General features: G+C 39.7%; 42 non-coding genes and 8 pseudogenes across 42 annotated transcripts; all 50 read left to right on the forward strand.

Annotated features, from left to right (window-relative positions):
• The first annotated feature begins 111 nt into the window (after nucleotides 1-111).
• LOC146010853 (5S ribosomal RNA) lies at nucleotides 112-230 on the forward strand (annotated as a pseudogene).
• Nucleotides 231-574: 344 nt separating this feature from the next.
• LOC146013751 (5S ribosomal RNA) lies at nucleotides 575-693 on the forward strand. Its single transcript, XR_014446720.1, has one exon. It is a non-coding gene; the product is annotated as a 5S ribosomal RNA (ribosomal RNA).
• Nucleotides 694-1,038: 345 nt separating this feature from the next.
• On the forward strand, nucleotides 1,039-1,157 carry LOC146015935 (5S ribosomal RNA). Its single transcript, XR_014448842.1, has one exon. It is a non-coding gene; the product is annotated as a 5S ribosomal RNA (ribosomal RNA).
• Nucleotides 1,158-1,503: 346 nt separating this feature from the next.
• On the forward strand, nucleotides 1,504-1,622 carry LOC146017165 (5S ribosomal RNA). Its single transcript, XR_014450038.1, has one exon. It is a non-coding gene; the product is annotated as a 5S ribosomal RNA (ribosomal RNA).
• A 345-nt stretch (nucleotides 1,623-1,967) lies between these two features.
• LOC146017005 (5S ribosomal RNA) lies at nucleotides 1,968-2,086 on the forward strand. The gene has a single exon (XR_014449881.1). It is a non-coding gene; the product is annotated as a 5S ribosomal RNA (ribosomal RNA).
• A 346-nt stretch (nucleotides 2,087-2,432) lies between these two features.
• On the forward strand, nucleotides 2,433-2,551 carry LOC146010905 (5S ribosomal RNA; annotated as a pseudogene).
• Nucleotides 2,552-2,898: 347 nt separating this feature from the next.
• Nucleotides 2,899-3,017, forward strand: LOC146011114 (5S ribosomal RNA; annotated as a pseudogene).
• Nucleotides 3,018-3,362: 345 nt separating this feature from the next.
• LOC146015705 (5S ribosomal RNA) lies at nucleotides 3,363-3,481 on the forward strand. The gene has a single exon (XR_014448618.1). It is a non-coding gene; the product is annotated as a 5S ribosomal RNA (ribosomal RNA).
• Nucleotides 3,482-3,826: 345 nt separating this feature from the next.
• LOC146013752 (5S ribosomal RNA) lies at nucleotides 3,827-3,945 on the forward strand. The gene has a single exon (XR_014446721.1). It is a non-coding gene; the product is annotated as a 5S ribosomal RNA (ribosomal RNA).
• A 345-nt stretch (nucleotides 3,946-4,290) lies between these two features.
• LOC146013753 (5S ribosomal RNA) lies at nucleotides 4,291-4,409 on the forward strand. The gene has a single exon (XR_014446722.1). It is a non-coding gene; the product is annotated as a 5S ribosomal RNA (ribosomal RNA).
• A 345-nt stretch (nucleotides 4,410-4,754) lies between these two features.
• LOC146014490 (5S ribosomal RNA) lies at nucleotides 4,755-4,873 on the forward strand. Its single transcript, XR_014447442.1, has one exon. It is a non-coding gene; the product is annotated as a 5S ribosomal RNA (ribosomal RNA).
• Nucleotides 4,874-5,219: 346 nt separating this feature from the next.
• Nucleotides 5,220-5,338, forward strand: LOC146015386 (5S ribosomal RNA). The gene has a single exon (XR_014448309.1). It is a non-coding gene; the product is annotated as a 5S ribosomal RNA (ribosomal RNA).
• A 345-nt stretch (nucleotides 5,339-5,683) lies between these two features.
• Nucleotides 5,684-5,802, forward strand: LOC146014814 (5S ribosomal RNA). The gene has a single exon (XR_014447757.1). It is a non-coding gene; the product is annotated as a 5S ribosomal RNA (ribosomal RNA).
• Nucleotides 5,803-6,147: 345 nt separating this feature from the next.
• On the forward strand, nucleotides 6,148-6,266 carry LOC146013754 (5S ribosomal RNA). Its single transcript, XR_014446723.1, has one exon. It is a non-coding gene; the product is annotated as a 5S ribosomal RNA (ribosomal RNA).
• A 346-nt stretch (nucleotides 6,267-6,612) lies between these two features.
• On the forward strand, nucleotides 6,613-6,731 carry LOC146017431 (5S ribosomal RNA). Its single transcript, XR_014450303.1, has one exon. It is a non-coding gene; the product is annotated as a 5S ribosomal RNA (ribosomal RNA).
• Nucleotides 6,732-7,078: 347 nt separating this feature from the next.
• Nucleotides 7,079-7,197, forward strand: LOC146013755 (5S ribosomal RNA). The gene has a single exon (XR_014446724.1). It is a non-coding gene; the product is annotated as a 5S ribosomal RNA (ribosomal RNA).
• A 345-nt stretch (nucleotides 7,198-7,542) lies between these two features.
• LOC146015106 (5S ribosomal RNA) lies at nucleotides 7,543-7,661 on the forward strand. Its single transcript, XR_014448037.1, has one exon. It is a non-coding gene; the product is annotated as a 5S ribosomal RNA (ribosomal RNA).
• Nucleotides 7,662-8,006: 345 nt separating this feature from the next.
• LOC146013756 (5S ribosomal RNA) lies at nucleotides 8,007-8,125 on the forward strand. Its single transcript, XR_014446725.1, has one exon. It is a non-coding gene; the product is annotated as a 5S ribosomal RNA (ribosomal RNA).
• A 345-nt stretch (nucleotides 8,126-8,470) lies between these two features.
• Nucleotides 8,471-8,589, forward strand: LOC146013757 (5S ribosomal RNA). Its single transcript, XR_014446726.1, has one exon. It is a non-coding gene; the product is annotated as a 5S ribosomal RNA (ribosomal RNA).
• Nucleotides 8,590-8,934: 345 nt separating this feature from the next.
• LOC146015860 (5S ribosomal RNA) lies at nucleotides 8,935-9,053 on the forward strand. The gene has a single exon (XR_014448768.1). It is a non-coding gene; the product is annotated as a 5S ribosomal RNA (ribosomal RNA).
• Nucleotides 9,054-9,399: 346 nt separating this feature from the next.
• Nucleotides 9,400-9,518, forward strand: LOC146016447 (5S ribosomal RNA). Its single transcript, XR_014449340.1, has one exon. It is a non-coding gene; the product is annotated as a 5S ribosomal RNA (ribosomal RNA).
• Nucleotides 9,519-9,863: 345 nt separating this feature from the next.
• Nucleotides 9,864-9,982, forward strand: LOC146015508 (5S ribosomal RNA). The gene has a single exon (XR_014448427.1). It is a non-coding gene; the product is annotated as a 5S ribosomal RNA (ribosomal RNA).
• A 345-nt stretch (nucleotides 9,983-10,327) lies between these two features.
• LOC146015254 (5S ribosomal RNA) lies at nucleotides 10,328-10,446 on the forward strand. The gene has a single exon (XR_014448181.1). It is a non-coding gene; the product is annotated as a 5S ribosomal RNA (ribosomal RNA).
• Nucleotides 10,447-10,791: 345 nt separating this feature from the next.
• On the forward strand, nucleotides 10,792-10,910 carry LOC146016637 (5S ribosomal RNA). The gene has a single exon (XR_014449521.1). It is a non-coding gene; the product is annotated as a 5S ribosomal RNA (ribosomal RNA).
• A 345-nt stretch (nucleotides 10,911-11,255) lies between these two features.
• Nucleotides 11,256-11,374, forward strand: LOC146016125 (5S ribosomal RNA). The gene has a single exon (XR_014449025.1). It is a non-coding gene; the product is annotated as a 5S ribosomal RNA (ribosomal RNA).
• A 345-nt stretch (nucleotides 11,375-11,719) lies between these two features.
• Nucleotides 11,720-11,838, forward strand: LOC146010367 (5S ribosomal RNA; annotated as a pseudogene).
• Nucleotides 11,839-12,183: 345 nt separating this feature from the next.
• LOC146013758 (5S ribosomal RNA) lies at nucleotides 12,184-12,302 on the forward strand. The gene has a single exon (XR_014446727.1). It is a non-coding gene; the product is annotated as a 5S ribosomal RNA (ribosomal RNA).
• A 345-nt stretch (nucleotides 12,303-12,647) lies between these two features.
• LOC146015339 (5S ribosomal RNA) lies at nucleotides 12,648-12,766 on the forward strand. The gene has a single exon (XR_014448264.1). It is a non-coding gene; the product is annotated as a 5S ribosomal RNA (ribosomal RNA).
• Nucleotides 12,767-13,111: 345 nt separating this feature from the next.
• Nucleotides 13,112-13,230, forward strand: LOC146013759 (5S ribosomal RNA). The gene has a single exon (XR_014446728.1). It is a non-coding gene; the product is annotated as a 5S ribosomal RNA (ribosomal RNA).
• A 345-nt stretch (nucleotides 13,231-13,575) lies between these two features.
• On the forward strand, nucleotides 13,576-13,694 carry LOC146015975 (5S ribosomal RNA). The gene has a single exon (XR_014448881.1). It is a non-coding gene; the product is annotated as a 5S ribosomal RNA (ribosomal RNA).
• A 346-nt stretch (nucleotides 13,695-14,040) lies between these two features.
• On the forward strand, nucleotides 14,041-14,159 carry LOC146016448 (5S ribosomal RNA). The gene has a single exon (XR_014449341.1). It is a non-coding gene; the product is annotated as a 5S ribosomal RNA (ribosomal RNA).
• A 345-nt stretch (nucleotides 14,160-14,504) lies between these two features.
• On the forward strand, nucleotides 14,505-14,623 carry LOC146016126 (5S ribosomal RNA). Its single transcript, XR_014449026.1, has one exon. It is a non-coding gene; the product is annotated as a 5S ribosomal RNA (ribosomal RNA).
• A 345-nt stretch (nucleotides 14,624-14,968) lies between these two features.
• Nucleotides 14,969-15,087, forward strand: LOC146011297 (5S ribosomal RNA; annotated as a pseudogene).
• Nucleotides 15,088-15,432: 345 nt separating this feature from the next.
• On the forward strand, nucleotides 15,433-15,551 carry LOC146017228 (5S ribosomal RNA). The gene has a single exon (XR_014450099.1). It is a non-coding gene; the product is annotated as a 5S ribosomal RNA (ribosomal RNA).
• Nucleotides 15,552-15,896: 345 nt separating this feature from the next.
• On the forward strand, nucleotides 15,897-16,015 carry LOC146015085 (5S ribosomal RNA). The gene has a single exon (XR_014448016.1). It is a non-coding gene; the product is annotated as a 5S ribosomal RNA (ribosomal RNA).
• Nucleotides 16,016-16,361: 346 nt separating this feature from the next.
• Nucleotides 16,362-16,480, forward strand: LOC146016449 (5S ribosomal RNA). The gene has a single exon (XR_014449342.1). It is a non-coding gene; the product is annotated as a 5S ribosomal RNA (ribosomal RNA).
• Nucleotides 16,481-16,825: 345 nt separating this feature from the next.
• Nucleotides 16,826-16,944, forward strand: LOC146016127 (5S ribosomal RNA). Its single transcript, XR_014449027.1, has one exon. It is a non-coding gene; the product is annotated as a 5S ribosomal RNA (ribosomal RNA).
• Nucleotides 16,945-17,289: 345 nt separating this feature from the next.
• On the forward strand, nucleotides 17,290-17,408 carry LOC146011298 (5S ribosomal RNA; annotated as a pseudogene).
• A 345-nt stretch (nucleotides 17,409-17,753) lies between these two features.
• On the forward strand, nucleotides 17,754-17,872 carry LOC146017229 (5S ribosomal RNA). Its single transcript, XR_014450100.1, has one exon. It is a non-coding gene; the product is annotated as a 5S ribosomal RNA (ribosomal RNA).
• A 345-nt stretch (nucleotides 17,873-18,217) lies between these two features.
• LOC146015086 (5S ribosomal RNA) lies at nucleotides 18,218-18,336 on the forward strand. Its single transcript, XR_014448017.1, has one exon. It is a non-coding gene; the product is annotated as a 5S ribosomal RNA (ribosomal RNA).
• A 346-nt stretch (nucleotides 18,337-18,682) lies between these two features.
• On the forward strand, nucleotides 18,683-18,801 carry LOC146016450 (5S ribosomal RNA). The gene has a single exon (XR_014449343.1). It is a non-coding gene; the product is annotated as a 5S ribosomal RNA (ribosomal RNA).
• A 345-nt stretch (nucleotides 18,802-19,146) lies between these two features.
• Nucleotides 19,147-19,265, forward strand: LOC146016128 (5S ribosomal RNA). The gene has a single exon (XR_014449028.1). It is a non-coding gene; the product is annotated as a 5S ribosomal RNA (ribosomal RNA).
• A 345-nt stretch (nucleotides 19,266-19,610) lies between these two features.
• LOC146011300 (5S ribosomal RNA) lies at nucleotides 19,611-19,729 on the forward strand (annotated as a pseudogene).
• A 345-nt stretch (nucleotides 19,730-20,074) lies between these two features.
• On the forward strand, nucleotides 20,075-20,193 carry LOC146017230 (5S ribosomal RNA). Its single transcript, XR_014450101.1, has one exon. It is a non-coding gene; the product is annotated as a 5S ribosomal RNA (ribosomal RNA).
• A 345-nt stretch (nucleotides 20,194-20,538) lies between these two features.
• Nucleotides 20,539-20,657, forward strand: LOC146015087 (5S ribosomal RNA). Its single transcript, XR_014448018.1, has one exon. It is a non-coding gene; the product is annotated as a 5S ribosomal RNA (ribosomal RNA).
• Nucleotides 20,658-21,002: 345 nt separating this feature from the next.
• Nucleotides 21,003-21,121, forward strand: LOC146017630 (5S ribosomal RNA). Its single transcript, XR_014450497.1, has one exon. It is a non-coding gene; the product is annotated as a 5S ribosomal RNA (ribosomal RNA).
• Nucleotides 21,122-21,467: 346 nt separating this feature from the next.
• Nucleotides 21,468-21,586, forward strand: LOC146015432 (5S ribosomal RNA). Its single transcript, XR_014448353.1, has one exon. It is a non-coding gene; the product is annotated as a 5S ribosomal RNA (ribosomal RNA).
• Nucleotides 21,587-21,931: 345 nt separating this feature from the next.
• Nucleotides 21,932-22,050, forward strand: LOC146015089 (5S ribosomal RNA). The gene has a single exon (XR_014448020.1). It is a non-coding gene; the product is annotated as a 5S ribosomal RNA (ribosomal RNA).
• A 345-nt stretch (nucleotides 22,051-22,395) lies between these two features.
• LOC146016090 (5S ribosomal RNA) lies at nucleotides 22,396-22,514 on the forward strand. Its single transcript, XR_014448992.1, has one exon. It is a non-coding gene; the product is annotated as a 5S ribosomal RNA (ribosomal RNA).
• Nucleotides 22,515-22,860: 346 nt separating this feature from the next.
• Nucleotides 22,861-22,979, forward strand: LOC146010899 (5S ribosomal RNA; annotated as a pseudogene).
• Nucleotides 22,980-23,195: the final 216 nt, after the last annotated feature.

The raw sequence follows: 23,195 nt of genomic DNA on the forward strand, positions 1-23,195 counted from the left end.
TTTACATTACCAACACATGATTTTTTTCAGTAAGCCAATACAGTTAGGAAACTTTTTTATTAGCTTACCTGGTGATAGAAGTAGAAAAGGGCAAATAAGTGCCTGTATCTCACCTACAGCCATACCACATTGGATAGGCCCAATCTCATCTGAATTTATAAGCTAAGCAGTGTTGGGCCTGGTTAGTACTTGGGTGGGAGACCACATGGGAACACCAGGTGCTGTAGGTTTTTTCACATTACTGGCAAATTGTTTTTATTCTCTAGCTATTTATATTGGAAACTTTTTCATTTTATTGCCAGCACAGACATTTGGAAGAGGTCAAACAGACACAATAGCCATCACCTAAAGACTTACCACACTGTTTAGGCCCAATTCCAACTGCTTTTGGCAGCTAAACAGAGTTGATCCTCTTTAGTAGTTTAATTTAAGACCCCCTGCTAATATCATGTCCTGTAGGTCTTTTTACATTACCAACACATGATTTTTTTCAGTAAGCCAATACAGTTAGGAAACTGTTTATTAGCTTACCTGGTGATAGAAGTAGAAGAGGGCAAAAAAGTGCCTGTATCTCACCTACAGCCATACCACATTGGATAGGCCCAATCTCGTCTGATCTTGGAAGCTAAGCAGTGTTGGGCCTGGTTAGTACTTGGGTGGGAGACCACATGGGAACACCAGGTGCTGTAGGTTTTTTCACATTACAGGCAAATTGTTTTTATTCTCTAGCTATTTAAATTGGAAACTTTTTCTTTTTATTGCCAGTACAGACATGTGGAAGAGGTCAAACAGACACAATAGCCATCACCTAAAGACTTACCACACTGTTTAGGCCCAATTCCAACTGCTTTTGGCAGCTAAACAGTGTTGAGCCTCTTTAGTAGTTTAATTTAAGACCCCCTGCTAATATCATGTCCTGTAGGTCTTTTTACATTACCAACACATGATTTTTTTCATTAAGCCAATACAGTTAGGAAACTTTTTTATTAGCTTACCTGGTGATAGAAGTAGAAGAGGGCAAAAAAGTGCCTGTATCTCACCTACAGCCATACCACATTGGATAGGCCCAATCTTGTCTGATCTTGGAAGCTAAGCAGTGTTGGGCCTGGTTAGTACTTGGGTGGGAGACCACATGGGAACACCAGGTGCTGTAGGTTTTTTCACATTACAGGCAAATTGTTTTTATTCTCTAGCTATTCAAATTGGAAACTTTTTTCTTTTTATTGCCAGTACAGACATTTGGAAGAGGTCAAACAGACACAATAGCCATCACCTAAAGACTTACCACACTGTTTAGGCTCAATTCCAACTGCTTTTGGCAGCTAAACAGTGTTGAGCCTCTTTTGTAGTTTAATTTAAGACCCCCTGCTAATATCATGTCCTGTAGGTCTTTTTACATTACCAACACATGATTTTTTTCAGTAAGCCAATACAGTTAGGAAACTTTTTTATTAGCTTACCTGGTGATAGAAGTAGAAAAGGGCAAATAAGTGCCTGTATCTCACCTACAGCCATACCACATTGGATAGGCCCAATCTCATCTGAACTTATAAGCTAAGCAGTGTTGGGCCTGGTTAGTACTTGGGTGGGAGACCACATGGGAACACCAGGTGCTGTAGGTTTTTTCACATTACTGGCAAATTGTTTTTATTCTCTAGCTATTTATATTGGAAACTTTTTCATTTTATTGCCAGCACAGACATTTGGAAGAGGTCAAACAGACACAATAGCCATCACCTAAAGACTTACCACAATGTTTAGGCTCAATTCCAACTGCTTTTGGCAGCTAAATAGTGTTGAGCCTCTTTTGTAGTTTAATTTAAGACCCCCTGCTAATATCATGTCCTGTAGGTCTTTTTACATTACCAACACATGATTTTTTTCAGTAAGCCAATACAGTTAGGAAACTTTTGTATTAGCTTACCTGGTAATAGAAGTAGAAGAGGGCAAAAAAGTGGCTTTAACTCACCTACAGCCATTCCACATTGGATAGGCCCAATCTCGTCTGATCTTGGAAGCTAAGCAGTGTTGGTCCTGGTTAGTACTTGGGTGGGAGACCACATGGGAACACCAGGTGCTGTAGGTTTTTTCACATTACAGGCAAATTGTTTTTATTCTCTAGCTATTTAAATTGGAAACTTTTTCTTTTTATTGCCAGTACAGACATTTGGAAGAGGTCAAACAGACACAATAGCCATCACATAAAGACTTACCACACTGTTTAGGCCCAATTCCAACTGCTTTTGGCAGCTAAACAGTGTTGAGCCTGTTTAGTAGTTTAATTTAAGACCCCCTGCTAATATCATGTCCTGTAGGTCTTTTTACATTACCAACACATGATTTTTTTTAAGTAAGCCAATACAGTTAGGAAACTTTTTTATTAGCTTACCTGGTGATAGAAGTAGAAGAGGTCAAAAAAGTGCCTGTATCTCACCTACAGCCATACCACATTGGATAGGCCCAATCTCGTCTGATCTTAGAAGCTAAGCAGTGTTGGGGCTGGTTAGTACTTGGGTGGGAGACCACCTGGGAACACCAGGTGCTGTAGGTTTTTTCACATTACTGGCAAATTGTTTTTATTCTCTAGCTATTTAAATTGGAAACTTTTTCTTTTTATTGCCAGTACAGACATTTGGAAGAGGTCAAACAGACACAATAGCCATCACCTAAAGACTTACCACACTGTTTAGGCCCAATTCCAACTGCTTTTGGCAGCTAAACAGTGTTGAGCCTCTTTAGTAGTTTAATTTAAGACCCCCTGCTAATATCATGTCCTGTAGGTCTTTTTACATTACCAACACATGATTTTTTTTTAAGTAAGCCAATACAGTTAGGAAACTTTTGTATTAGCTTACCTGGTGATAGAAGTAGAAGAGGGCAAAAAAGTGCCTGTATTTCACCTACAGCCATACCACATTCGATAGGCCCAATATCGTCTGATCTTGGAAGCTAAGCAGTGTTGGACCTGGTTAGTACTTGGGTGGGAGACCACCTGGGAACACCAGGTGCTGTAGGTTTTTTCACATTACTGGCAAATTGTTTTTATTCTCTAGCTATTTATATTGGAAACTTTTTCTTTTTATTGCCAGCACAGACATTTGGAAGAGGTCAAACAGACACAATAGCCATCACCTAAAGACTTACCACACTGTTTAGGCTCAATTCCAACTGCTTTTGGCAGCTAAACAGTGTTGAGCCTCGTTAGTAGTTTAATTTAAGACCCCCTGCTAATATCATGTCCTGTAGGTCTTTTTACATTACCAACACATGATTTTTTTCAGTAAGCCAATACAGTTAGGAAACTTTTTTATTAGCTTACCTGGTGATAGAAGTAGAAGAGGGCAAAAAAGTGCCTGTATTTCACCTACAGCCATACCACATTGGATAGGCCCAATCTCGTCTGTTCTTGGAAGCTAAGCAGTGTTGGGCCTGGTTAGTACTTGGGTGGGAGACCACATGGGAACACCAGGTGCTGTAGGTTTTTTCACATTACAGGCAAATTGTTTTTATTCTCTAGCTATTTATATTGGAAACTTTTTCTTTTTATTGCCAGCACAGACATTTGGAAGAGGTCAAACAGACACAATAGCCATCACCTAAAGACTTACCACACTGTTTAGGCTCAATTCCAACTGCTTTTGGCAGCTAAACAGTGTTGAGCCTCTTTTGTAGTTTAATTTAAGACCCCCTGCTAATATCATGTCCTGTAGGTCTTTTTACATTACCAACACATGATTTTTTTCAGTAAGCCAATACAGTTAGGAAACTTTTGTATTAGCTTACCTGGTGATAGAAGTAGAAGAGGGCAAAAAAGTGGCTTTAACTCACCTACAGCCATACCACATTGGATAGGCCCAATCTCGTCTGATCTTGGAAGCTAAGCAGTGTTGGGCCTGGTTAGTACTTGGGTGGGAGACCACATGGGAACACCAGGTGCTGTAGGTTTTTTCACATTACTGGCAAATTGTTTTTATTCTCTAGCTATTTAAATAGGAAACTTTTTCTTTTTATTGCCAGCACAGACATTTGGAAGAGGTCAAACAGACACAATAGCCATCACCTAAAGGCTTACCACACTGTTTAGGCCCAATTCCAACTGCTTTTGGCAGCTAAACAGTGTTGAGCCTCTTTAGTAGTTTAATTTAAGACCCCCTGCTAATATCATGTCCTGAAGGTCTTTTTACATTACCAACACATGATTTTTTTCAGTAAGCCAATACAGTTAGGAAACTTTTGTATTAGCTTACCTGGTGATAGAAGTAGAAGAGGGCAGAAAAGTGCATTTAACTCACCTACAGCCATACCACATTGGATAGGCCCAATCTCGTCTGATCTTGGAAGCTAAGCAGTGTTGGGCCTGGTTAGTACTTGGGTGGGAGACCACATGGGAACACCAGGTGCTGTAGGTTTTTTCACATTACAGGCAAATTGTTTTTATTCTCTAGCTATTTAAATTGGAAACTTTTTCTTTTTATTGCCAGTACAGACATTTGGAAGAGGTCAAACAGACACAATAGCCATCACCTAAAGACTTACCACACTGTTTAGGCCCAATTCCAACTGCTTTTGGCAGCTAAACAGTGTTGGGCCTCTTTAGTAGTTTAATTTAAGACTCCCTGCTAATATCATATCCTGTAGGTCTTTTTACATTACCAACACATGATTTTTTTCAGTAAGCCAATACAGTTAGGAAACTTTTTTATTAGCTTACCTGGTGATAGAAGTAGAAGAGGGCAAAAAAGTGCCTGTATCTCACCTACAGCTATACCACATTGGATAGGCCCAATCTCGTCTGATCTTGGAAGCTAAGCAGTGTTGGGCCTGGTTAGTACTTGGGTGGGAGACCACATGGGAACACCAGGTGCTGTAGGTTTTTTCACATTACAGGCAAATTGTTTTTATTCTCTAGCTATTTAAATTGGAAACTTTTTCTTTTAATTGCCAGTACAGACATTTGGAAGAGGTCAAACAGACACAATAGCCATCACCTAAAGACTTACCACACTGTTTAGGCCCAATTCCAACTGCTTTTGGCAGCTAAACAGTGTTGAGCCTGTTTAGTAGTTTAATTTAAGACCCCCTGCTAATATCATGTCCTGTAGGTCTTTTTACATTACCAACACATGATTTTTTTTAAGTAAGCCAATACAGTTAGGAAACTTTTTTATTAGCTTACCTGGTGATAGAAGTAGAAGAGGGCAAAAAAGTGCCTGTATCTCACCTACAGCCATACCACATTGGATAGGCCCAATCTCGTCTGATCTTGGAAGCTAAGCAGTGTTGGGCCTAGTTAGTACTTGGGTGGGAGACCACCTGGGAACACCAGGTGCTGTAGGTTTTTTCACATTACTGGCAAATTGTTTTTATTCTCTAGCTATTTAAATTGGAAACTTTTTCTTTTTATTGCCAGCACAGACATTTGGAAGAGGTCAAACAGACACAATAGCCATCATCTAAAGACTTACCACACTGTTTAGGCTTAATTCCAACTGCTTTTGGCAGCTAAACAGTGTTGAGCCTCTTTTGTAGTTTAATTTAAGACCCCCTGCTAATATCATGTCCTGTAGGTCTTTTTACTTTACCAACACATGATTTTTTTCAGTAAGCCAATACAGTTAGGAAACTTTTGTATTAGCTTACCTGGTGATAGAAGTAGAAGAGGGCAAAAAAGTGCCTTTATTTCACCTACAGCCATACCACATTGGATAGGCCCAAACTCGTCTGATCTTGGAAGCTAAGCAGTGTTGGGCCTGGTTAGTACTTGGGTGGGAGACCACCTGGGAACACCAGGTGCTGTAGGTTTTTTCACATTACTGGCAAATTGTTTTTATTCTCTAGCTATTTATATTGGAAACTTTTTCTTTTTATTGCCAGCACAGACATTTGGAAGAGGTCAAACAGACACACTAGCCATCACCTAAAGACTTACCACACTGTTTAGGCCCAATTCCAACTGCTTTTGGCAGCTAAACAGTGTTGAGCCTCTTTAGTAGTTTAATTTAAGACCCCCTGCTAATATCATGTCCTGTAGGTCTTTTTACATTACCAACACATGATTTTTTTCAGTAAGCCAATACAGTTAGGAAACTTTTGTATTAGCTTACCTGGTGATAGAAGTAGAAGAGGGCAAAAAAGTGCCTGTATCTCACCTACAGCCATACCACATTGGATAGGCCCAATCTCGTCTGATCTTGGAAGCTAAGCAGTGTTGGGCCTGGTTAGTACTTGGGTGGGAGACCACATGGGAACACCAGGTGCTGTAGGTTTTTTTCACATTACTGGCAAATTGTTTTTATTCTCTAGCTCATTAAATTGGAAACTTTTTCTTTTTATTGCCAGTACAGACATTTGGAAGAGGTCAAACAGACACAATAGCCATCACCTAAAGACTTACCACACTGTTTAGGCCCAATTCCAACTGCTTTTGGCAGCTAAACAGTGTTGAGCCTCTTTAGTAGTTTAATTTAAGACCCCCTGCTAATATCATGTCCTGTAGGTCTTTTTACATTACCAACACATGATTTTTTTCAGTAAGCCAATACAGTTAGGAAACTTTTGTATTAGCTTACCTGGTGATAGAAGTAGAAGAGGGCAAAAAAGTGAATTTAACTCACCTACAACCATACCACATTGGATAGGCCCAATCTCGTCTGATCTTGGAAGCTAAGCAGTGTTGGGCCTGCTTAGTACTTGGGTGGGAGACCACATGGGAACACCAGGTGCTGTAGGTTTTTTCACATTACTGGCAAATTGTTTTTATTCTCTTGCTATTTATATTGGAAACTTTTTCATTTTATTGCCAGCACAGACATTTGGAAGAGGTCAAACAGACACAATAGCCATCACCTAAAGACTTACCACACTGTTTAGGCCCAATTCCAACTGCTTTTGGCAGCTAAACAGTGTTGAGCCCCTCTTTAGTAGTTTAATTTAAGACCCCCTGCTAATATCATGTCCTGTAGGTCTTTTTACATTACCAACACATGATTTTTTTCAGTAAGCCAATACGGTTAGGAAACTTTTGTATTAGCTTACCTGGTGATAGAAGTAGAAGAGGGCAAAAAAGTGCCTGTATCTCACCTACAGCCATACCACATTGGATAGGCCCAATCTCGTCTGATCTTGGAAGCTAAGCAGTGTTGGGCCTGGTTAGTACTTGGGTGGGAGACCACATGGGAACACCAGGTGCTGTAGGTTTTTTCACATTACTGGCAAATTGTTTTTATTCTCTAGCTATTTAAATTGGAAACTTTTTCTTTTTATTGCCAGTACAGACATTTGGAAGAGGTCAAAGAGACATAATAGCCATCACCTAAAGACTTACCACACTGTTTAGGCCCAATTCCAACTGCTTTTGGCAGCTAAACAGTGTTGAGCCTCTTTAGTAGTTTAATTTAAGACCCCCTGCTAATATCATGTCCTGTAGGTCTTTTTACTTTACCAACACATGATTTTTTTCAGTAAGCCAATACAGTTAGGAAACTTTTGTATTAGCTTACCTGGTGATAGAAGTAGAAGAGGGCAAAAAAGTGCCTGTATCTCACCTACAGCCATACCACATTGGATAGGCCCAATCTCGTCTGATCTTGGAAGCTAAGCAGTGTTGGGCCTGGTTAGTACTTGGGTGGGAGACCACCTGGGAACACCAGGTGCTGTAAGTTTTTTCACATTACTGGCAAATTGTTTTTATTCTCTAGCTATTTATATTGGAAACTTTTTCTTTTTATTGCCAGCACAGACATTTGGAAGAGGTCAAACAGACACACTAGCCATCACCTAAAGACTTACCACACTGTTTCGGCTCAATTCCAACTGCTTTTGGCAGCTAAACAGTGTTGAGCCTCTTTTGTAGTTTAATTTAAGACCCCCTGCTAATATCATGTCCTGTAGGTCTTTTAACATTACCAACACATGATTTTTTTCAGTAAGCCAATACAGTTAGGAAACTTTTGTATTAGCTTACCTGGTGATAGAAGTAGAAGAGGGCAAAAAAGTGCCTGTATCTCACCTACAGCCATACCACATTGGATAGGCCCAATCTCGTCTGATCTTGGAAGCTAAGCAGTGTTGGGCCTGGTTAGTACTTGGGTGGGAGACCACATGGGAACACCAGGTGCTGTAGGTTTTTTCACATTACTGGCAAATTGTTTTTATTCTCTAGCTATTTAAATTGGAAACTTTTTCTTTTTATTGCCAGTACAGACATTTGGAAGAGGTCAAACAGACATAATAGCCATCACCTAAAGACTTACCACACTGTTTAGGCCCAATTCCAACTGCTTTTGGCAGCTAAACAGTGTTGAGCCTCTTTAGTAGTTTAATTTAAGACCCCCTGCTAATATCATGTCCTGTAGGTCTTTTTACATTACCAACACATGATTTTTTTCAGTAAGCCAATACAGTTAGGAAACTTTTGTATTAGCTTACCTGGTGATAGAAGTAGAAGAGGGCAAAAAAGTGCTTTTAACTCACCTACAGCCATACCACATTGGATAGGCCCAATCTCGTCTGATCTTGGAAGCTAAGCAGTGTTGGGCCTGGTTAGTACTTGGGTGGGAGACCACATGGGAACACCAGGTGCTGTAGGTTTTTTCACATTACTGGCAAATTGTTTTTATTCTCTAGCTATTTAAATTTGAAACTTTTTCTTTTTATTGCCAGTACAGACATTTGGAAGAGGTCAAACAGACACAATAGCCATCACCTAAAGACTTACCACACTGTTTAGGCCCAATTCCCACTGCTTTTGGCAGCTAAACAGTGTTGAGCCTCTTTAGTAGTTTAATTTAAGACCCCCTGCTAATAGCATGTCCTGTAGGTCTTTTTACATTACCAACACATGATTTTTTTCAGTAAGCCAATACAGTTAGGAAACTTTTTTATTAGCTTACCTGGTGATAGAAGTAGAAGAGGGCAAAAAAGTGCCTGTATCTCACCTACAGCCATACCACATTGGATAGGCCCAATCTCGTCTGATCTTGGAATCTAAGCAGTGTTGGGCCTGGTTAGTACTTGGGTGGGAGACCACATGGGAACACCAGGTGCTGTAGGTTTTTTCACATTACAGGCAAATTGTTTTTATTCTCTAGCTATTTAAATTGGAAACTTTTTCTTTTTATTGCCAGTACAGACATTTGGAAGAGGTCAAACAGACACAATAGCCATCACCTAAAGACTTACCACACTGTTTAGGCCCAATTCTAACTGCTTTTGGCAGCTAAACAGTGTTGAGCCTGTTTAGTAGTTTAATTTAAGACCCCCTGCTAATATCATGTCCTGTAGGTCTTTTTACATTACCAACACATGATTTTTTTTAAGTAAGCCAATACAGTTAGGAAACTTTTTTATTAGCTTACCTGGTGATAGAAGTAGAAGAGGGCAAAAAAGTGAACTTAACTCACCTACAGCCATACCACATTGGATAGGCCCAATCTTGTCTGATCTTGGAAGCTAAGCATTGTTGGGCCTGGTTAGTACTTGGGTGGGAGACCACATGGGAACACCAGGTGCTGTAGGTTTTTTCACATTACTGGCAAATTGTTTTTATTCTCTAGCTATTTAAATAGGAAACTTTTTCTTTTTATTGCCAGCACAGACATTTGGAAGAGGTCAAACAGACACAATAGCCATCACCTAAAGACTTACCACACAGTTTAGGCCCAATTCCAACTGCTTTTGGCAGCTAAACAGTGTTGAGCCTCTTTAGTAGTTTAATTTAAGACCCCCTGCTAATATCATGTCCTGTAGGTCTTTTTACATTACCAACACATGATTTTTTTCAGTAAGCCAATACAGTTAGGAAACTTTTTTATTAGCTTACCTGGTGATAGAAGTAGAAGAGGGCAAAAAAGTGCCTGTATTTCACCTACAGCCATACCACATTGGATAAGCCCAATCTCGTCTGTTCTTGGAAGCTAAGCAGTGTTGGGCCTGGTTAGTACTTGGGTGGGAGACCACATGAGAACACCAGGTGCTGTAGGTTTTTTCACATTACTGGCAAATTGTTTTTATTCTCTAGCTATTTAAATAGGAAACTTTTTATTTTTATTGCCAGCACAGACATTTGGAAGAGGTCAAACAGACACAATAGCCATCACCTAAAGACTTACCACACTGTTTAGGCCCAATTCCAACTGCTTTTGGCAGCTAAACAGTGTTGAGCCTCTTTAGTAGTTTAATTTAAGACCCCCTGCTAATATCATGTCCTGTAGGTCTTTTTACATTACCAACACATGATTTTTTTCAGTAAGCCAATACAGTTAGGAAACTTTTGTAATAGCTTACCTGGTGATAGAAGTAGAAGAGGGCAAAAAAGTGCCTTTAACTCACCTACAGCCATACCACATTGGATAGGCCCAATCTCGTCTGATCTTGGAAGCTAAGCAGTGTTGGGCCTGGTTAGTACTTGGGTGGGAGACCACATGGGAACACCAGGTGCTGTAGGGTTTTTCACATTACTGGCAAATTGTTTTTATTCTCTAGCTATTTAAATAGGAAACTTTATCTTTTTATTGCCAGCACAGACATTTGGAAGAGGTCAAACAGACACAATAGCCATCACCTAAAGACTTACCAAACTGTTTAGGCCCAATTCCAACTGCTTTTGGCAGCTAAACAGTGTTGAGCCTCTTTAGTAGTTTAATTTAAGACCCCCTGCTAATATAATGTCATGTAGGTCTTTTTACATTACCAACACATGATTTTTTTCAGTAAGCCAATACAGTTAGGAAACTTTTGTATTAGCTTACCTGGTGATAGAAGTAGAATAGGGCAAAAAAGTGGCTTTAACTCACCTACAGCCATACCACATTGGATAGGCCCAATCTCGTCTGATCGTGGAAGCTAAGCAGTGTTGGGCCTGGTTAGTACTTGGGTGGGAGACCACATGGGAACACCAGGTGCTGTAGGTTTTTTCACATTTCAGGCAAATTGTTTTTATTCTCTAGCTATTTAAATTGGAAACTTTTTATTTTTATTGCCAGTACAGACATTTGGAAGAGGTCAAACAGACACAATAGCAATCACCTAAAGACTTACCACACTGTTTAGGCCCAATTCCAACTGCTTTTGGCAGCTAAACAGTGTTGGGCCTCTTTAGTAGTTTAATTTAAGACTCCCTGCTAATATCATGTCCTGTAGGTCTTTTTACATTACCAACACATGATTTTTTTCAGTAAGCCAATACAGTTAGGTTACTTTTTTATTAGCTTACCTGGTGATAGAAGTAGAAGAGGGCAAAAAAGTGCCTGCATCTCACCTACAGCCATACCACATTGGATAGGCCCAATCTCGTCTGATCTTGGAAGCTAAGCAGTGTTGGGCCTGGTTAGTACTTGGGTGGGAGACCACATGGGAACACCAGGTGATGTAGGTTTTTTCACATTACAGGCAAATTGTTTTTATTCTCTAGCTATTTAAATTGGAAACTTTTTCTTTTTATTGCCAGTACAGACATTTGGAAGAGGTCAAACAGACACAATAGCCATCACCTAAAGACTTACCACACTGTTTAGGCCCAATTCCAACTGCTTTTGGCAGCTAAACAGTGTTGAGCCTGTTTAGTAGTTTAATTTAGGACCCCCTGCTAATATCATGTCCTGTAGGTCTTTTTACATTACCAACACATGATTTTTTTCAGTAAGCCAATACAGTTAGGAAACTTTTTTATTAGCTTACCTGGTGATAGAAGTAGAAGAGGGCAAAAAAGTGCCTGTATCTCACCTACAGCCATACTACATTGGATAGGCCCAATCTCGCCTGATCTTGGAAGCTAAGCAGTGTTGGGCCTGGTTAGTACTTGTGTGGGAGACCACCTGGGAACACCAGGTGCTGTAGGTTTTTTCACATTACTGGCAAATTGTTTTTATTCTCTAGCTATTTAAATTGGAAACTTTTTCTTTTTATTGCCAGCACAGACATTTGGAAGAGGTCAAGCAGACACAATAGCCATCACCTAAAGACTTACCACACTGTTTAGGCTCAATTCTAACTGCTTTTGGCAGCTAAACAGTGTTGAGCCTCTTTAGTAGTTTAATTTAAGACCCCCTGCTAATATCATGTCCTGTAGGTCTTTTTACATTACCAACACATGATTTTTTTCAGTAAGCCAATACAGTTAGGAAACTTTTGTATTAGCTTACCTGGTGATAGAAGTAGAAGAGGGCAAAAAAGTGCCTTTAACTCACCTACAGCCATACCACATTGGATAGGCCCAATCTCGTCTGATCTTGGAAGCTAAGCAGTGTTGGGCCTGGTTAGTACTTGGGTGGGAGACCACATGGGAACACCAGGTGCTGTAGGTTTTTTCACATTACTGGCAAATTGTTTTTATTCTCTAGCTATTTAAATTGGAAACTTTTTCTTTTTATTGCCAGTACAGACATTTGGAAGAGGTCAAACAGACATAATAGCCATCACCTAAAGACTTACCACACTGTTTAGGCCCAATTACAACTGCTTTTGGCAGCTAAACAGTGTTGAGCCTCTTTAGTAGTTTAATTTAAGACCCCCTGCTAATATCATGTCCTGTAGGTCTTTTTACATTACCAACACATGATTTTTTTCAGTAAGCCAATACAGTTAGGAAACTTTTTTATTAGCTTACCTGGTGATAGAAGTAGAAGTGGGCAAAAAAGTGCCTGTATTTCACCTACAGCCATACCACATTGGATAGGCCCAATCTTGTCTGATCTTGGAAACTAAGCAGTGTTGGGCCGGGTTAGTACTTGGGTGGGAGACCACCTGGGAACACCAGGTGCTGTAGGTTTTTTCACATTACTGGCAAATTGTTTTTATTCTCTAGCTATTTAAATTGGAAACTTTTTCTTTTTCTTGCCAGCACAGACATTTGGAAGAGGTCAAACAGACACAATAGCCATCACCTAAAGACTTACCACACTGTTTAGGCTCAATTCCAACTGCTTTTTGCAGCTAAACAGTGTTGAGCCTCTTTTGTAGTTTAATTTAAGACCCCCTGCTAATATCATGTCCTGTAGGTCTTTTTACATTACCAACACATGATTTTTTTCAGTAAGCCAATACAGTTAGGAAACTTTTGTATTAGCTTACCTGGTGATAGAAGTAGAAGAGGGCAAAAAAGTGCTTTTAACTCACCTACAGCCATACCACATTGGATAGGCCCAATCTCGTCTGATCTTGGAAGCTAAGCAGTGTTGGGCCTGGTTAGTACTTGGGTGGGAGACCACATGGGAACACCAGGTGCTGTAGGTTTTTTCACATTACTGGCAAATTGTTTTTATTCTCTAGCTATTTAAATTTGAAACTTTTTCTTTTTATTGCCAGTACAGACATTTGGAAGAGGTCAAACAGACACAATAGCCATCACCTAAAGACTTACCACACTGTTTAGGCCCAATTCCCACTGCTTTTGGCAGCTAAACAGTGTTGAGCCTCTTTAGTAGTTTAATTTAAGACCCCCTGCTAATAGCATGTCCTGTAGGTCTTTTTACATTACCAACACATGATTTTTTTCAGTAAGCCAATACAGTTAGGAAACTTTTTTATTAGCTTACCTGGTGATAGAAGTAGAAGAGGGCAAAAAAGTGCCTGTATCTCACCTACAGCCATACCACATTGGATAGGCCCAATCTCGTCTGATCTTGGAATCTAAGCAGTGTTGGGCCTGGTTAGTACTTGGGTGGGAGACCACATGGGAACACCAGGTGCTGTAGGTTTTTTCACATTACAGGCAAATTGTTTTTATTCTCTAGCTATTTAAATTGGAAACTTTTTCTTTTTATTGCCAGTACAGACATTTGGAAGAGGTCAAACAGACACAATAGCCATCACCTAAAGACTTACCACACTGTTTAGGCCCAATTCTAACTGCTTTTGGCAGCTAAACAGTGTTGAGCCTGTTTAGTAGTTTAATTTAAGACCCCCTGCTAATATCATGTCCTGTAGGTCTTTTTACATTACCAACACATGATTTTTTTTAAGTAAGCCAATACAGTTAGGAAACTTTTTTATTAGCTTACCTGGTGATAGAAGTAGAAGAGGGCAAAAAAGTGAACTTAACTCACCTACAGCCATACCACATTGGATAGGCCCAATCTTGTCTGATCTTGGAAGCTAAGCATTGTTGGGCCTGGTTAGTACTTGGGTGGGAGACCACATGGGAACACCAGGTGCTGTAGGTTTTTTCACATTACTGGCAAATTGTTTTTATTCTCTAGCTATTTAAATAGGAAACTTTTTCTTTTTATTGACAGCACAGACATTTGGAAGAGGTCAAACAGACACAATAGCAATCACCTAAAGACTTACCACACTGTTTAGGCCCAATTCCAACTGCTTTTGGCAGCTAAACAGTGTTGGGCCTCTTTAGTAGTTTAATTTAAGACTCCCTGCTAATATCATGTCCTGTAGGTCTTTTTACATTACCAACACATGATTTTTTTCAGTAAGCCAATACAGTTAGGTTACTTTTTTATTAGCTTACCTGGTGATAGAAGTAGAAGAGGGCAAAAAAGTGCCTGCATCTCACCTACAGCCATACCACATTGGATAGGCCCAATCTCGTCTGATCTTGGAAGCTAAGCAGTGTTGGGCCTGGTTAGTACTTGGGTGGGAGACCACATGGGAACACCAGGTGATGTAGGTTTTTTCACATTACAGGCAAATTGTTTTTATTCTCTAGCTATTTAAATTGGAAACTTTTTCTTTTTATTGCCAGTACAGACATTTGGAAGAGGTCAAACAGACACAATAGCCATCACCTAAAGACTTACCACACTGTTTAGGCCCAATTCCAACTGCTTTTGGCAGCTAAACAGTGTTGAGCCTGTTTAGTAGTTTAATTTAGGACCCCCTGCTAATATCATGTCCTGTAGGTCTTTTTACATTACCAACACATGATTTTTTTCAGTAAGCCAATACAGTTAGGAAACTTTTTTATTAGCTTACCTGGTGATAGAAGTAGAAGAGGGCAAAAAAGTGCCTGTATCTCACCTACAGCCATACTACATTGGATAGGCCCAATCTCGCCTGATCTTGGAAGCTAAGCAGTGTTGGGCCTTGTTAGTACTTGTGTGGGAGACCACCTGGGAACACCAGGTGCTGTAGGTTTTTTCACATTACTGGCAAATTGTTTTTATTCTCTAGCTATTTAAATTGGAAACTTTTTCTTTTTATTGCCAGCACAGACATTTGGAAGAGGTCAAGCAGACACAATAGCCATCACCTAAAGACTTACCACACTGTTTAGGCTCAATTCTAACTGCTTTTGGCAGCTAAACAGTGTTGAGCCTCTTTAGTAGTTTAATTTAAGACCCCCTGCTAATATCATGTCCTGTAGGTCTTTTTACATTACCAACACATGATTTTTTTCAGTAAGCCAATACAGTTAGGAAACTTTTGTATTAGCTTACCTGGTGATAGAAGTAGAAGAGGGCAAAAAAGTGCTTTTAACTCAGCTACAGCCATACCACATTGGATAGGCCCAATCTCGTCTGATCTTGGAAGCTAAGCAGTGTTGGGCCTGGTTAGTATTTGGGTGGGAGACCACATGGGAACACCAGGTGCTGTAGGTTTTTTCACATTACTGGCAAATTGTTTTTATTCTCTAGCTATTTCAATTTGAAACTTTTTCTTTTTATTGCCAGTACAGACATTTGGAAGAGGTCAAACAGACACAATAGCCATCACCTAAAGACTTACCACACTGTTTAGGCCCAATTCCAACTGCTTTTGGCAGCTAAACAGTGTTGAGCCTCTTTAGTAGTTTAATTTAAGACCCCCTGCTAATATCATGTCCTGTAGGTCTTTTTACATTACCAACACATGATTTTTTTCAGTAAGCCAATACAGTTAGGAAACTTTTTTATTAGCTTACCTTGTGATAGAAGTAGAAGAGGGCAAAAAAGTGCCTGTATCTCACCTACAGCCATACCACATTGGATAGGCCCAATCTCGTCTGATATTGGAATCTAAGCAGTGTTGGGCCTGGTTAGTACTTGGGTGGGAGACCACATGGGAACACCAGGTGCTGTAGGTTTTTTCACATTACAGGCAAATTGTTTTTATTCTCTAGCTATTTAAATTGGAAACTTTTTCTTTTTATTGCCAGTACAGACATTTGGAAGAGGTCAAACAGACACAATAGCCATCACCTAAAGACTTACCACACTGTTTAGGCCCAATTCTAACTGCTTTTGGCAGCTAAACAGTGTTGAGCCTGTTTAGTAGTTTAATTTAAGACCCCCTGCTAATATCATGTCCTGTAGGTCTTTTTACATTACCAACACATGATTTTTTTTAAGTAAGCCAATACAGTTAGGAAACTTTTTTATTAGCTTACCTGGTGATAGAAGTAGAAGAGGGCAAAAAAGTGAACTTAACTCACCTACAGCCATACCACATTGGATAGGCCCAATCTTGTCTGATCTTGGAAGCTAAGCATTGTTGGGCCTGGTTAGTACTTGGGTGGGAGACCACATGGGAACACCAGGTGCTGTAGGTTTTTTCACATTACTGGCAAATTGTTTTTATTCTCTAGCTATTTAAATAGGAAACTTTTTCTTTTTATTGACAGCACAGACATTTGGAAGAGGTCAAACAGACACAATAGCAATCACCTAAAGACTTACCACACTGTTTAGGCCCAATTCCAACTGCTTTTGGCAGCTAAACAGTGTTGGGCCTCTTTAGTAGTTTAATTTAAGACTCCCTGCTAATATCATGTCCTGTAGGTCTTTTTACATTACCAACACATGATTTTTTTCAGTAAGCCAATACAGTTAGGTTACTTTTTTATTAGCTTACCTGGTGATAGAAGTAGAAGAGGGCAAAAAAGTGCCTGCATCTCACCTACAGCCATACCACATTGGATAGGCCCAATCTCGTCTGATCTTGGAAGCTAAGCAGTGTTGGGCCTGGTTAGTACTTGGGTGGGAGACCACATGGGAACACCAGGTGATGTAGGTTTTTTCACATTACAGGCAAATTGTTTTTATTCTCTAGCTATTTAAATTGGAAACTTTTTCTTTTTATTGCCAGTACAGACATTTGGAAGAGGTCAAACAGACACAATAGCCATCACCTAAAGACTTACCACACTGTTTAGGCCCAATTCCAACTGCTTTTGGCAGCTAAACAGTGTTGAGCCTGTTTAGTAGTTTAATTTAGGACCCCCTGCTAATATCATGTCCTGTAGGTCTTTTTACATTACCAACACATGATTTTTTTCAGTAAGCCAATACAGTTAGGAAACTTTTTTATTAGCTTACCTGGTGATAGAAGTAGAAGAGGGCAAAAAAGTGCCTGTATCTCACCTACAGCCATACTACATTGGATAGGCCCAATCTCGCCTGATCTTGGAAGCTAAGCAGTGTTGGGCCTTGTTAGTACTTGTGTGGGAGACCACCTGGGAACACCAGGTGCTGTAGGTTTTTTCACATTACTGGCAAATTGTTTTTATTCTCTAGCTATTTAAATTGGAAACTTTTTCTTTTTATTGCCAGCACAGACATTTGGAAGAGGTCAAGCAGACACAATAGCCATCACCTAAAGACTTACCACACTGTTTAGGCTCAATTCTAACTGCTTTTGGCAGCTAAACAGTGTTGAGCCTCTTTAGTAGTTTAATTTAAGACCCCCTGCTAATATCATGTCCTGTAGGTCTTTTTACATTACCAACACATGATTTTTTTCAGTAAGCCAATACAGTTAGGAAACTTTTGTATTAGCTTACCTGGTGATAGAAGTAGAAGAGGGCAAAAAAGTGCTTTTAACTCAGCTACAGCCATACCACATTGGATAGGCCCAATCTCGTCTGATCTTGGAAGCTAAGCAGTGTTGGGCCTGGTTAGTATTTGGGTGGGAGACCACATGGGAACACCAGGTGCTGTAGGTTTTTTCACATTACTGGCAAATTGTTTTTATTCTCTAGCTATTTCAATTTGAAACTTTTTCTTTTTATTGCCAGTACAGACATTTGGAAGAGGTCAAACAGACACAATAGCCATCACCTAAAGACTTACCACACTGTTTAGGCCCAATTCCAACTGCTTTTGGCAGCTAAACAGTGTTGAGCCTCTTTAGTAGTTTAATTTAAGACCCCCTGCTAATATCATGTCCTGTAGGTCTTTTTACATTACCAACACATGATTTTTTTCAGTAAGCCAATACAGTTAGGAAACTTTTTTATTAGCTTACCTTGTGATAGAAGTAGAAGAGGGCAAAAAAGTGCCTGTATCTCACCTACAGCCATACCACATTGGATAGGCCCAATCTCGTCTGATATTGGAATCTAAGCAGTGTTGGGCCTGGTTAGTACTTGGGTGGGAGACCACATGGGAACACCAGGTGCTGTAGGTTTTTTCACATTACAGGCAAATTGTTTTTATTCTCTAGCTATTTAAATTGGAAACTTTTTCTTTTTATTGCCAGTACAGACATTTGGAAGAGGTCAAACAGACACAATAGCCATCACCTAAAGACTTACCACACTGTTTAGGCCCAATTCTAACTGCTTTTGGCAGCTAAACAGTGTTGAGCCTGTTTAGTAGTTTAATTTAAGACCCCCTGCTAATATCATGTCCTGTAGGTCTTTTTACATTACCAACACATGATTTTTTTTAAGTAAGCCAATACAGTTAGGAAACTTTTTTATTAGCTTACCTGGTGATAGAAGTAGAAGAGGGCAAAAAAGTGAACTTAACTCACCTACAGCCATACCACATTGGATAGGCCCAATCTTGTCTGATCTTGGAAGCTAAGCATTGTTGGGCCTGGTTAGTACTTGGGTGGGAGACCACATGGGAACACCAGGTGCTGTAGGTTTTTTCACATTACTGGCAAATTGTTTTTATTCTCTAGCTATTTAAATAGGAAACTTTTTCTTTTTATTGACAGCACAGACATTTGGAAGAGGTCAAACAGACACAATAGCAATCACCTAAAGACTTACCACACTGTTTAGGCCCAATTCCAACTGCTTTTGGCAGCTAAACAGTGTTGGGCCTCTTTAGTAGTTTAATTTAAGACTCCCTGCTAATATCATGTCCTGTAGGTCTTTTTACATTACCAACACATGATTTTTTTCAGTAAGCCAATACAGTTAGGTTACTTTTTTATTAGCTTACCTGGTGATAGAAGTAGAAGAGGGCAAAAAAGTGCCTGCATCTCACCTACAGCCATACCACATTGGATAGGCCCAATCTCGTCTGATCTTGGAAGCTAAGCAGTGTTGGGCCTGGTTAGTACTTGGGTGGGAGACCACATGGGAACACCAGGTGATGTAGGTTTTTTCACATTACAGGCAAATTGTTTTTATTCTCTAGCTATTTAAATTGGAAACTTTTTCTTTTTATTGCCAGTACAGACATTTGGAAGAGGTCAAACAGACACAATAGCCATCACCTAAAGACTTACCACACTGTTTAGGCCCAATTCCAACTGCTTTTGGCAGCTAAACAGTGTTGAGCCTGTTTAGTAGTTTAATTTAGGACCCCCTGCTAATATCATGTCCTGTAGGTCTTTTTACATTACCAACACATGATTTTTTTCAGTAAGCCAATACAGTTAGGAAACTTTTTTATTAGCTTACCTGGTGATAGAAGTAGAAGAGGGCAAAAAAGTGCCTGTATCTCACCTACAGCCATACTACATTGGATAGGCCCAATCTCGCCTGATCTTGGAAGCTAAGCAGTGTTGGGCCTTGTTAGTACTTGTGTGGGAGACCACCTGGGAACACCAGGTGCTGTAGGTTTTTTCACATTACTGGCAAATTGTTTTTATTCTCTAGCTATTTAAATTGGAAACTTTTTCTTTTTATTGCCAGCACAGACATTTGGAAGAGGTCAAGCAGACACAATAGCCATCACCTAAAGACTTACCACACTGTTTAGGCTCAATTCTAACTGCTTTTGGCAGCTAAACAGTGTTGAGCCTCTTTAGTAGTTTAATTTAAGACCCCCTGCTAATATCATGTCCTGTAGGTCTTTTTACATTACCAACACATGATTTTTTTCAGTAAGCCAATACAGTTAGGAAACTTTTGTATTAGCTTACCTGGTGATAGAAGTAGAAGAGGGCAAAAAAGTGCTTTTAACTCAGCTACAGCCATACCACATTGGATAGGCCCAATCTCGTCTGATCTTGGAAGCTAAGCAGTGTTGGGCCTGGTTAGTATTTGGGTGGGAGACCACATGGGAACACCAGGTGCTGTAGGTTTTTTCACATTACTGGCAAATTGTTTTTATTCTCTAGCTATTTCAATTTGAAACTTTTTCTTTTTATTGCCAGTACAGACATTTGGAAGAGGTCAAACAGACACAATAGCCATCACCTAAAGACTTACCACACTGTTTAGGCCCAATTCCAACTGCTTTTGGCAGCTAAACAGTGTTGAGCCTCTTTAGTAGTTTAATTTAAGACCCCCTGCTAATATCATGTCCTGTAGGTCTTTTTACATTACCAACACATGATTTTTTTCAGTAAGCCAATACAGTTAGGAAACTTTTTTATTAGCTTACCTTGTGATAGAAGTAGAAGAGGGCAAAAAAGTGCCTGTATCTCACCTACAGCCATACCACATTGGATAGGCCCAATCTCGTCTGATATTGGAATCTAAGCAGTGTTGGGCCTGGTTAGTACTTGGGTGGGAGACCACATGGGAACACCAGGTGCTGTAGGTTTTTTCACATTACAGGCAAATTGTTTTTATTCTCTAGCTATTTAAATTGGAAACTTTTTCTTTTTATTGCCAGTACAGACATTTGGAAGAGGTCAAACAGACACAATAGCCATCACCTAAAGACTTACCACACTGTTTAGGCACAATTCCAACTGCTTTTGGCAGCTAAACAGTGTTGAGCCTCTTTTGTAGTTTAATTTAAAACCCCCTGCTAATATCATGTCCTGTAGGTCTTTTTACATTACCAACACATGATTTTTTTCAGTAAGCCAATACAGTTAGGAAACTTTTTTATTAGCTTACCTTGTGATAGAAGTAGAAGAGGGCAAAAAAGTGTCTGTATCTCAACTACAGTCATACCACATTGGATAGGCCCAATCTCGTCTGATCTTGGAAGCTAAGCAGTGTTGGGCCTAGTTAGTACTTGGGTGGGAGACCACATGGGAACACCAGGTGCTGTAGGTTTTTTCACATTACAGGCAAATTGTTTTTATTCTCTAGCTATTTAAATTGGAAACTTTTTCTTTTTATTGCCAGTACAGACATTTGGAAGAGGTCAAACAGACACAATAGCCATCACCTAAAGACTTACCACACTGTTTAGGCCCAATTCCAACTGCTTTTGGCAGCTAAACAGTGTTGAGCCTGTTTAGTAGTTTAATTTAAGACCCCCTGCTAATATCATGTCCTGTAGGACTTTTTACATTACCAACACATGATTTTTTTTAAGTAAGCCAATACAGTTAGGAAACTTTTTTATTAGCATACCTGGTGATAGAAGTAGAAGTGGGCAAAAAAGTGCCTGTATTTCACCTACAGCCATACCACATTGGATAGGCCCAATCTTGTCTGATCTTGGAAACTAAGCAGTGTTGGGCCTGGTTAGTACTTGGGTGGGAGACCACCTGGGAACACCAGGTGCTGTAGGTTTTTTCACATTACTGGCAAATTGTTTTTATTCTCTAGCTATTTAAATTGGAAACTTTTTCTTTTTCTTGCCAGCACAGACATTTGGAAGAGGTCAAACAGACACAATAGCCATCACCTAAAGACTTACCACACTGTTTAGGCTCAATTCCAACTGCTTTTTGCAGCTAAACAGTGTTGAGCCTCTTTTGTAGTTTAATTTAAGACCCCCTGCTAATATCATGTCCTGTAGGTCTTTTTACATTACCAACACATGATTTTTTTCAGTAAGCCAATACAGTTAGGAAACTTTTGTATTAGCTTACCTGGTGATAGAAGTAGAAGAGGGCAAAAAAGTGCTTTTAACTCACCTACAGTTATACCACATTGGATAGGCCCAATCTCGTCTGATCTTGGAAGCTAAGCAGTGTTGGGCCTGGTTAGTACTTGGGTGGGAGACCACATGGGAACACCAGGTGCTGTAGGTTTTTTCACATTACTGGCAAATTGTTTTTATTCTCTAGCTATTTCAATTTGAAACTTTTTCTTTTTATTGCCAGTACAGACATTTGGAAGAGGTCAAACAGACACAATAGCCATCACCTAAAGACTTACCACACTGTTTAGGCCCAATTCCAACTGCTTTTGGCAGCTAAACAGTGTTGAGCCTCTTTAGTAGTTTAATTTAAGACCCCCTGCTAATATCATGTCCTGTAGGTCTTTTTACATTACCAACACATGATTTTTTTCAGTAAGCCAATACAGTTAGGAAACTTTTTTATTAGCTTACCTGGTGATAGAAGTAGAAGAGGGCAAAAAAGTGCCTGTATCTCACCTACAGCCATACCACATTGGATAGGCCCAATCTCGTCTGATCTTGGAATCTAAGCAGTGTTGGGCCTGGTTAGTACTTGGGTGGGAGACCACATGGGAACACCAGGTGCTGTAGGTTTTTTCACATTACAGGCAAATTGTTTTTATTCTCTAGCTATTTAAATTGGAAACTTTTTCTTTTAATTGCCAGTACAGACATTTGGAAGAGGTCAAACAGACACAATAGCCATCACCTAAAGACTTACCACACTGTTTAGGCCCAATTCCAACTGCTTTTGGCAGCTAAACAGTGTTGAGCCTGTTTAGTAGTTTAATTTAAGACCCCCTGCTAATATCATGTCCTGTAGGTCTTTTTACATTACCAACACATGATTTTTTTTAAGTAAGCCAATACAGTTAGGAAACTTTTTTTTTAGCTTACCTGGTGATAGAAGTAGAAGAGGGCAAAAAAGTCCCTGTATCTCACCTACAGCCATACCACATTGGATAGGCCCAATCTCGTCTAATCTTGGAAGCTAAGCAGTGTTGGTCTTGGTTAGTACTTGGGTGGGAGACCACCTGGGAACACCAGGTGCTGTAGGTTTTTTCACATTAATGGCAAATTGTTTTTATTCTCTAGCTATTTAAATAGGAAACTTTTTCTTTTTATTGCCAGCACAGACATTTGGAAGAGGTCAAACAGACACAATAGCCATCACCTAAAGACTTACCACACTGTTTAGGCCCAATTCCAACTGCTTTTGGCAGCTAAACAGTGTTGAGCCTCTTTAGTAGTTTAATTTAAGACCCCCTGCTAATA

Source organism: Crinia signifera, chromosome 6, assembly GCF_055691185.1.
Source record: "Crinia signifera chromosome 6, ASM5569118v1, whole genome shotgun sequence".
Lineage (NCBI taxonomy): Eukaryota > Metazoa > Chordata > Amphibia > Anura > Myobatrachidae > Crinia > Crinia signifera.